Source organism: Eucyclogobius newberryi, unplaced genomic scaffold, assembly GCF_026437365.1.
Source record: "Eucyclogobius newberryi isolate DKJ021-1_F unplaced genomic scaffold, fEucNew1.0.hap1 SCAF_16, whole genome shotgun sequence".
In the NCBI taxonomy this organism is placed as follows: domain Eukaryota; kingdom Metazoa; phylum Chordata; class Actinopteri; order Gobiiformes; family Gobiidae; genus Eucyclogobius; species Eucyclogobius newberryi.
The window spans coordinates 1,844,412-1,853,654 of record NW_027315790.1 but is presented as its reverse complement, the minus strand read 5'-3'; positions in this window follow the sequence as shown (position 1 = coordinate 1,853,654).

Here is a 9,243-nt window from a genome sequence, read left to right as displayed (position 1 = left end):
AGGCCACGCCCCTGCCTGCAGGAGGCCACGCCCCTGCCTGCAAGAGGCCACGCCCCTGCCTGCAGGAGGCCACGTCCCTCAGGCAGGAGGCCACGCCCCTGCCTGCAGGAGGCCACGCCCCTCAGGCAGGAGGCCACGCCCCTGCCTGCAGGCTCCCCTCAGGCAGGAGGCCACGCCCCTGCCTGCAGGCTCCCCTCAGGCAGGAGGCCACGCCCCTGCCTGTAGGAGACCACACCCCTGCCACAGGAGGCCACGCCCCTGCCTGCAGGAGGCCACGCCCCTGCCTGCAAGAGGCCACGCCCCTGCCTGCAGGAGGCCACGTCCCTCAGGCAGGAGGCCACGCCCCTGCCACAGGAGGCCACGCCCCTGCCTGCAGGAGGCCACGCCCCTGCCACAGGAGGCCACGCCCCTGCCTGCAGGAGGCCACGCCCCTGCCTGCAGGAGGCCACGCCCCTGCCACAGGAGGCCACACCCCTGCCACAGGAGGCCACGTCCCTGCCTGCAGGAGGCCACGCCCCTGCCTGCAGGAGGCCACGCCCCTGCCTGCAGGAGGCCACGTCCCGCCTGCAGGAGGCCACGCCCCTCAGGCAGGAGGCCACGCCCCTGCCTGCAGGCTCCCCTCAGGCAGGAGGCCACGCCCCTCCCTGCAGGAGGCCACGCCCCTGCCTCCAGGAGGCCACTTCCCTCAGGCAGGAGGCCACGCCCCTGCCTGTAGGAGGCCACACCCCTGCCACAGGAGGCCAAGCCCCTGCCTGCAGGAGGCCACGCCCCTGCCTGCAGGAGGCCACGTCCCTCAGGCAGGAGGCCACGCCCCTGCCACAGGAGGCCACGCCCCTGCCTGCAGGAGGCCACGCCCCTGCCACAGGAGGCCACGCCCCTGCCACAGGATGCCACGCCCCTGCCTGCAGGAGGTCACGCCCCTGCCCGCAGGAGGCCACGCCCCTGCCACAGGAGGCCACGCCCCTGCCTGCAGGAGGCCACGCCCCTGCCTGCAGGAGGCCACGCCCCTGCCTGCAGGAGGCCACGCCCCTCAGGCAGGAGGCCACGCCCCTGCCTGCAAGAGGCCACGACCCTGCCTGCAGGAGGCCACGCCCCTCAGGCAGGAGGCCACGCCCCTGCCTGCAGGAGGCCACGCCCCTGCCTGCAGGAGGCCACGCCCCTGCCTGCAGGAGACCATGCCCCTGCCACAGGAGGCTACGCCCCTGCCACAGGAGGCCACGCCCCTGCCTGCAGGAGGCCACGCCCCTGCCTGCAAGAGGCCACGCCCCTGCCCGCAGGAGGCCACGCCCCTGCCACAGGAGGCCACGCCCCTGCCATCAGGAGGCCACGCCCCTGCCTGCAAGAGGCCACGCTCCTGCCCGCAGGAGGCCACGCCCCTTCCACAGGAGGCCACGCCCCTGCCTGCAGGAGGCCACGCCCCTGCCTGCAGGAGGCCACGCCCCTCAGGCAGGAGGCCACGCCCCTGCCTGCAAGAGGCCACGACCCTGCCTGCAGGAGGCCACGCCCCTCAGGCAGGAGGCCACGCCCCTGCCTGCAGGAGGCCACTTCCCTCAGGCAGGAGGCCACGCCCCTGCCTGCAGGAGGCCACGCCCCTCAGGCAGGAGGCCACGCCCCTGCCTGCAGGCTCCCCGCAGGCAGGAGGCCACGCCCCTGCCTGCAGGAGGCCACTCCCCTCAGGCAGGAGGCCACTCCCCTCAGACAGGAGGCCACTTCCCTCAGGCAGGAGGCCACGCCCCTGCCTGCAGGAGGCCACGCCCCTCAGGCAGGAGGCCACGCCCCTGCCTGCAGGCTCCCCTCAGGCAGGAGGCCACGCCCCTGCCTGCAGGAGGCCACGCCCCTGCCTCCAGGAGGCCGCGCCCCTCAGGCGGGAGGCCACGCCCCTGCCTGCAGGCTCCCCTCAGCTAGGAGGCCACGCCCCTGCCTGCAGGAGGCCACTCCCCTCAGGCAGGAGGCCACTCCCCTCAGGCAGGAGGCCACTCCCCTCAGACAGGAGGCCACTCCCCTCAGGCAGGTGGCCACTCCCCTCAGACAGGAGGCCACTCCCCTCAGGCAGGAGGCCACTCCCCTCAGACAGGAGGCCACTCCCCTCAGACAGGAGGCCACTCCCCTCAGACAGGAGGCCCCTCCCCTCAGGCAGGAGGCTCCAGAACCTCCCGTCATAAGAACAGTTTGTCTCCCTCTGCTGTTGGACTCATGAACACTTCTTAAACACTGTCACTTTAACTATAATTTAATCACTCACTCTTCACTTTCTGCTACATCTGTAAATTTAACTGTACATTTGTGTCCATAGTAAGCCTACTTTTTTATCCTATAGCAGATTTACATTGTTTTCTTTTGACTTCTATAGGTTGTTTTATCATTGTTTTATGTTGAATCACCAAATCAAGTTCCTCTGTTTGTTTTGTTCTGTTCATTGACAACAGCAATAAACCGTTTCTGATTCTTTTGTGAGGAAAAACGCCACATGTGAAGGACATCTACAAGGGTCACTGTGGGTGCCCTTTGACCTCTCTCTGGCTTGTGTGGACCTGTCCTAAATATAGAATATCTCGCCAAAAACTCCTCCTGGCCCGTCCATGTGAGAGCTGGGCTTGTAGAGGCCAGAGCGGAGATGACCACACCCTTCAGAGTGTTTTAAATACTCCATAAACGCAGAGTTACATTTCCAAACGCTGCAAGAATCATATGCTTGTTTTGAAAGTTTAGACTAATTAAGATAAGAACCTTTATTTGTCCCACAATGAGGAAATTCCGTTGTTGCAACACAGATTAGGTACAGAAGTAATTAAACGGTAAAAAAAAGTTTAAAAATTAAAACCTCCTATACTCTTAATAAAAATATTACTTATTTACAGCTGTTATATGGACAGAAAATATTGCACCAGGATGATTATAACAGTATTGCACATGGGTATGTGAGTATTGCACATGGGTATAAAAGTATTGCACATGGGTATGACAGTATTGCACATGGGTATGTCAGTATTGCACATGGGTATAACAGTATTGCACATGGGTATGTCAGTATTGCACATGGGTATGACAGTATTGCACATGGGTATGTCAGTATTGCACATGGGTATAACAGTATTGCACATGGGTATGTCAGTATTGCACATGGGTATGACAGTATTGCACATGGGTATGTCAGTATTGCACATGGGTATGTCAGTATTGCACATGGGTATGTCAGTATTGCACATCGGTATAACAGTATTGCACATGGGTATGTCAGTATTGCACATGGGTATGACAGTATTGCACATGGGTATGTCAGTATTGCACATGGGTATAACAGTATTGCACATGGGTATGTCAGTATTGCACATGGGTATGACAGTATTGCACATGGGTATGTCAGTATTGCACATGGGTATGTCAGTATTGCACATGGGTATAACAGTATTGCACATGGGTATGTCAGTATTGCACATGGGTATGTCAGTATTGCACATGGGTATGTCAGTATTGCACATGGGTATGTCAGTATTGCACATGGGTATAACAGTATTGCACATGTGTATGACAGTATTGCACATGGGTATGACAGTGTTGCACATGGGTATGACAGTATTGCACATGGGTATGACAGTATTGCACATGGGTATGACAGTATTGCACATGGGTATGACAGTATTGCACATGGGTATGTTTGTTCTAAAGTGTGACAGCAGCAGAAGGACAGACTGAAATGTCTCCTTCACACAGAGGGTGGATCAGTCACTGAAGCTTCTCTCCAGAGTGGACAGAGTGTCCTGCAGTGGACAGAGTGTCCTGCAGGGGGCGACACTCATGGTCCAGCATAGATTTGAGCCGCTCTGGTCGTGCTTGTGTTGTTTTGGTCGTGTTTGTGCCACTCTGACACAGGAAGTGACGGGCTTCACTGGGCATGTGCCACGGCCCCTCTGTCCCTGACCTTCAACCCCTCTGTCCCTGACCTTTAACCCCTCTGTCCCTGACCTTTAACCTCTCTGCAGAGAATTGGATTGACCAGAGCAAGTCCCGCCCTCTGAATATGACGAGTGGGTCTGACAGACATGAATGAACACCATGAATTGAATTGATCTTTTCTCATGTTAAGCTTGAAACCTTTCACATTTAATTAATCAATTGTTCATTAAATGAGTTGATTGTGCATTATATTAATTGCACATTTAATTAATAATTGTGCAAATGTAATGATCAAACCGGTCGAGACACTAAATCTCCTGATTTTAAGATATTTCAATCGAAACATCAAAAATTGACCTTTTCATCCTTTATTTATGTAGCGAAGGCGAGCGGGGGGACATGTGGGGGACATGTGGGGGACATGTGGGGAACATGTGGGGAACATGTGGGGAACATGTGGGGGACATGTGGGGAACATGTGGGGGACATGGGGGGCATGTGAGAAACATGTGGGGGACATGTGGGGAACATGTGGGGAACATGTGGGGGACATGTGGGGAACATGTGGGGGACATGTGGGGGACATGTGGGGAACATGTGGGGGACATGTGGGGAACATGTGGGGAACATGTGGGGAACATGTGGGGAACATGTGGGGGACATGTGGGGAACATGTGGGGGACATGGGGGGCATGTGAGAAACATGTGGGGGACATGTGGGGAACATGTGGGGGACATGTGGGGAACATGTGGGGAACATGTGGGGGACATGTGGGGAACATGTGGGGGACATGTGGGGGACATGTGGGGAACATGTGGGGAACATGTGGGGAACATGTGGGGGACATATGGGGGACATGTGGGGGACATGTGAGGGACATGTGGGGAACATGTGGGGGACATGTGGGGGACATGGGGGGCATGTGGGGGACATGTGGGGAACATGTGGGGGACATATGGGGAACATGTGGGGGACATGGGGGGGCATGTGGGGGACATGTGGGGAACATGTGGGGGACATGGGGGGGGCATGTGAGAAACATGTGGGGGACATGTGGGGGACATGTGGGGGAATTGTGGGGGACATGTGGGGTACATGTGGGGAACATGTGGGGGACATGTGGGGGACATGTGGGAGGCATGTGAGAAACATGTGGGGGACATGTGGGGGACATGTGGGGGGCATGGGGGGCATGGGAGAAACATGTGGGGGACAAGTGGGGGACATGGGGGGCATGGGAGAAACATGTGGGGGACAAGTGGGGGACATGGGGGGCATGTGGGGAAATTGTGGGGGACATGAGGGGAACAAAAAAAAAGTTGTAGTAAAACAGCTTTGTCGCCACCTGCAGGACAATAACTTATTTGAAGTTTTCCAGTCAGGGTTCAGAGCCCACCACAGCAGGGTTCAGAGCCCACCACAGCAGGGTTCAGAGCCCACCACAGCAGGGTTCAGAGCCCACCACAGCAGGGTTCAGAGCCCACTACAGCAGGGTTCAGAGCCCACCACAGCAGGGTCCAGAGCCCACCACAGCAGGGTTCAGAGCCCACCACAGCAGGGATCAGAGCCCACCACAGCAGGGTTCAGAGCCCACCACAGCAGGGTTCAGAGCCCACCACAGCAGGGTTCAGAGCCCACCACAGCACTGAAACTGCACTAGTTAAAGTCACAAATGATTTGTTATTAGCCGCTGACGATGGACTGGTCTCAATCCTGGTTCTGTTGGACCTCAGCGCAGCGTTTGACACCATCGACCACAACATTCTACTGCAGAGGTTAGAATGTGATGTAGGTGTTGGAGGAACAGCCCTCAGCTGGTTTAAATCCTATCTATCTGATAGGTTCCAATTTGTTAATGTAAACCAGAGCTCCTCACCAAGCACTAAAGTAATTTACGGTGTGCCACAGGGTTCGGTACTCGGTCCAATTCTGTTTACTCTTCATATGCTGCCGTTAGGTCACATGATCAGGTCACATGACATTAACTTCCACTGCTCTGCAGATGACACTCAGCTGTATTTATCAATGAAACCTGATCAGAGCGATCAAGTACAGACTTAGTACTTGTGTGAAGGAGATAAAAACCTGGACGACACTAAACTACCTGCTTCTTAACCCTGAAAAAACCGAGGTCATTGTGCTGGTCCTAAGCATCTACGAGACGCTCTATCTGAGCAGATAGTCACACTGGACAATGTCAGTGTAGCCTCCAGTTCTACTGTAAGAAACCTTGGAGTCTTATTTGACCAGGAGCTCTCATTTAAAGCTCATATAAATCAAGCTTGTAAAACAGCCTATTTCCATTTGCGCAACAAGAGCCAAAATCAGAAGAATCCTGCCTAAAAGTGAAGCCGAAAAACTTATCCATGCATTTGTAACGACTAGATTAGACTACTGTAACTCCCTGCTTGCAGCAGGTCCTAAAAGCTCCATAAAAAGCTTTCAACTGGTTCAAAATGCAGCAGCAAAATTACTAACAGGAACTAAAAGAAGAGAACACATTACGCCGGTGCTGGAGTCTCTTCACTGGCTCCCCGTCGAGTCTAGAATCAAATTCAAAATTCTACTCTTGACCTACAAAGCCATAAATGACATGGCCCCATCCTACCTCAAAGATGCTATAGAACCATATCATCCAAACAGAGCTCTTCGCTCTCAGAATGCCGGCCTTCTGGTGGTGCCAAGAGTCTCTAAAAGTACTGTAGGAGGTAGAGCGTTTAGCTCCCAAGCTCCTGTGTTATGGAATCAGCTCCTGTTCACCGCCTTCTTTTTCTTTCTTTCACTCCTGAGGACCTGTGGACCCAGATGTCCCTCTCCTGGTGAAGTGTCCCTGCCCTGTGTGGACGGTCCCTCATCTGCCTGAAGAGTGGGTCCAGCTCCAGTCTCCTCGTGTCCGTCTGTCCGTCTGTGAGAGTCGGATCTCTCCTTCACTGGAACTCCTCCAGGTTTCTACGCTTTTTTCGCAAAGAGGTTTTTTTGTAGTTTTTCCTGGCCGAGAAGGAGAGTCTAAGGACAGAGGACCCTGGGACATCGTCCCTCGCCACCACAGACATTGTTGATTCATGTCTCCCTGTGGCCCTCAGAGGCAACTGTTGTTGTGATTTTGGGCCTTACAAAAATAAATTGATTTGATTTATTTGATTTGAACATGTGGGGGTCATGTGGGGAACATGTGGGGGACATGGGGGGGCATGTGAGAAACATGTGGGAGACATGTGGGGGACATGTGGGGGGCATGTGGGGGACATGTGGGGAACATGTGGGGGACATGGGGGGGCATGTGAGAAACATGTGGGAGACATGTGGGGGACATGTGGGGGGCATGTGGGGGACATGTGGGGAACATGTGGGGGACAGGGGGGGCATGTGAGAAACATGTGGGGGACATTTCGGGGACATGTGGGGGACATGTGGGGGAACATGTGGGGGGAATGTGGGGGGCATGTGGGGGACATGGGGGGGACATGTGGGGGGCATGTGGGGAACATGTGGGGAACATGTGGGGGGCATGTGAGAAACATGTGGGAGACATGTGGGGGACATGTGGGGGGCATGTGGGGGACATGTGGGGAACATGTGGGGGACATGGGGGGGCATGTGAGAAACATGTGGGAGACATGTGGGGGGCATGTGGGGGGCATGTGGGGGACATGTGGGGAACATGTGGGGGACATTTCGGGGACATGTGGGGGACATGTGGGGAACATGTGGGGGAACATGTGGGGGGCATGTGGGGGGCATGGGGGGGACATGTGGGGGGCATGTGGGGAACATGTGGGGAACATGTGGGGAACATGTGGGGGGCATGTGGGGGACATGTGGGGAACATGTGGGGGGCATGTGGGGGACATGTGGGGGGCATGTGGGGGACATGTGGGGGGAATGTGGGGGACATGTGGGGGGCATGTGGGGGAACATGTGGGGGACATGTGGGGGGCATGTGAGGGACATGTGGGGGGCATGTGGGGGGCATGTGGGGGGCATGTGGGGGGCATGTGGGGGGAATGTGGGGGACATGTGGGGGAAATGTGGGGGATATGTGGGGAACATGTGGGGGACATGTGGGGGACATGTGGGGGGCATGTGGGGGGCATGTGGGGAACATGTGGGGGGAATGTGGGGGACATGTGGGGGAAATGTGGGGGGCATGTGGGGGGCATGTGGGGGACATGTGGGGGGCATGTGGGGGAACATGTGGGGGACATGTGGGGGACAGGTGGGGAACATGGGGGGGATATGTGGGGGAACATGTGGGGGGCATGTGAGGGACATGTGGGGAACATGTGGGGAACATGTGGGGGACAGGGGGGGCATGTGAGAAACATGTGGGAGACATGTGGGGGACATGTGGGGGGCATGTGGGGGACATGTGGGGAACATGTGGGGGACAGGGGGGGCATGTGAGAAACATGTGGGGGACATTTCGGGGACATGTGGGGGACATGTGGGGGAACATGTGGGGGGAATGTGGGGGGCATGTGGGGGACATGGGGGGGACATGTGGGGGGCATGTGGGGAACATGTGGGGAACATGTGGGGGGCATGTGAGAAACATGTGGGAGACATGTGGGGGACATGTGGGGGGCATGTGGGGGACATGTGGGGAACATGTGGGGGACATGGGGGGGCATGTGAGAAACATGTGGGAGACATGTGGGGGGCATGTGGGGGGCATGTGGGGGACATGTGGGGAACATGTGGGGGACATTTCGGGGACATGTGGGGGACATGTGGGGAACATGTGGGGGAACATGTGGGGGGCATGTGGGGGAACATGTGGGGAACATGTGGGGAACATGTGGGGAACATGTGGGGGGCATGTGGGGGACATGTGGGGGGCATGTGGGGGACATGTGGGGGGAATGTGGGGGACATGTGGGGGGCATGTGGGGGAACATGTGGGGGACATGTGGGGGGCATGTGAGGGACATGTGGGGGGCATGTGGGGGGCATGTGGGGGGCATGTGGGGGGAATGTGGGGGACATGTGGGGGAAATGTGGGGGATATGTGGGGAACATGTGGGGGACATGTGGGGGACATGTGGGGGGCATGTGGGGGGCATGTGGGGAACATGTGGGGGGAATGTGGGGGAAATGTGGGGGGCATGTGGGGGGCATGTGGGGGACATGTGGGGGGCATGTGGGGGAACATGTGGGGGACATGTGGGGGACAGGTGGGGAACATGGGGGGGATATGTGAGGGAACATGTGGGGGGCATGTGAGGGACATGTGGGGAACATGTGGGGGGAATGTGGGGGACATGTGGGGGGCATGTGGGGAACATGTGGGGGACATGGGGGGCATGTGAGAAACATGTGGGGGGCATGTGGGGGAATGTGGGGGACAT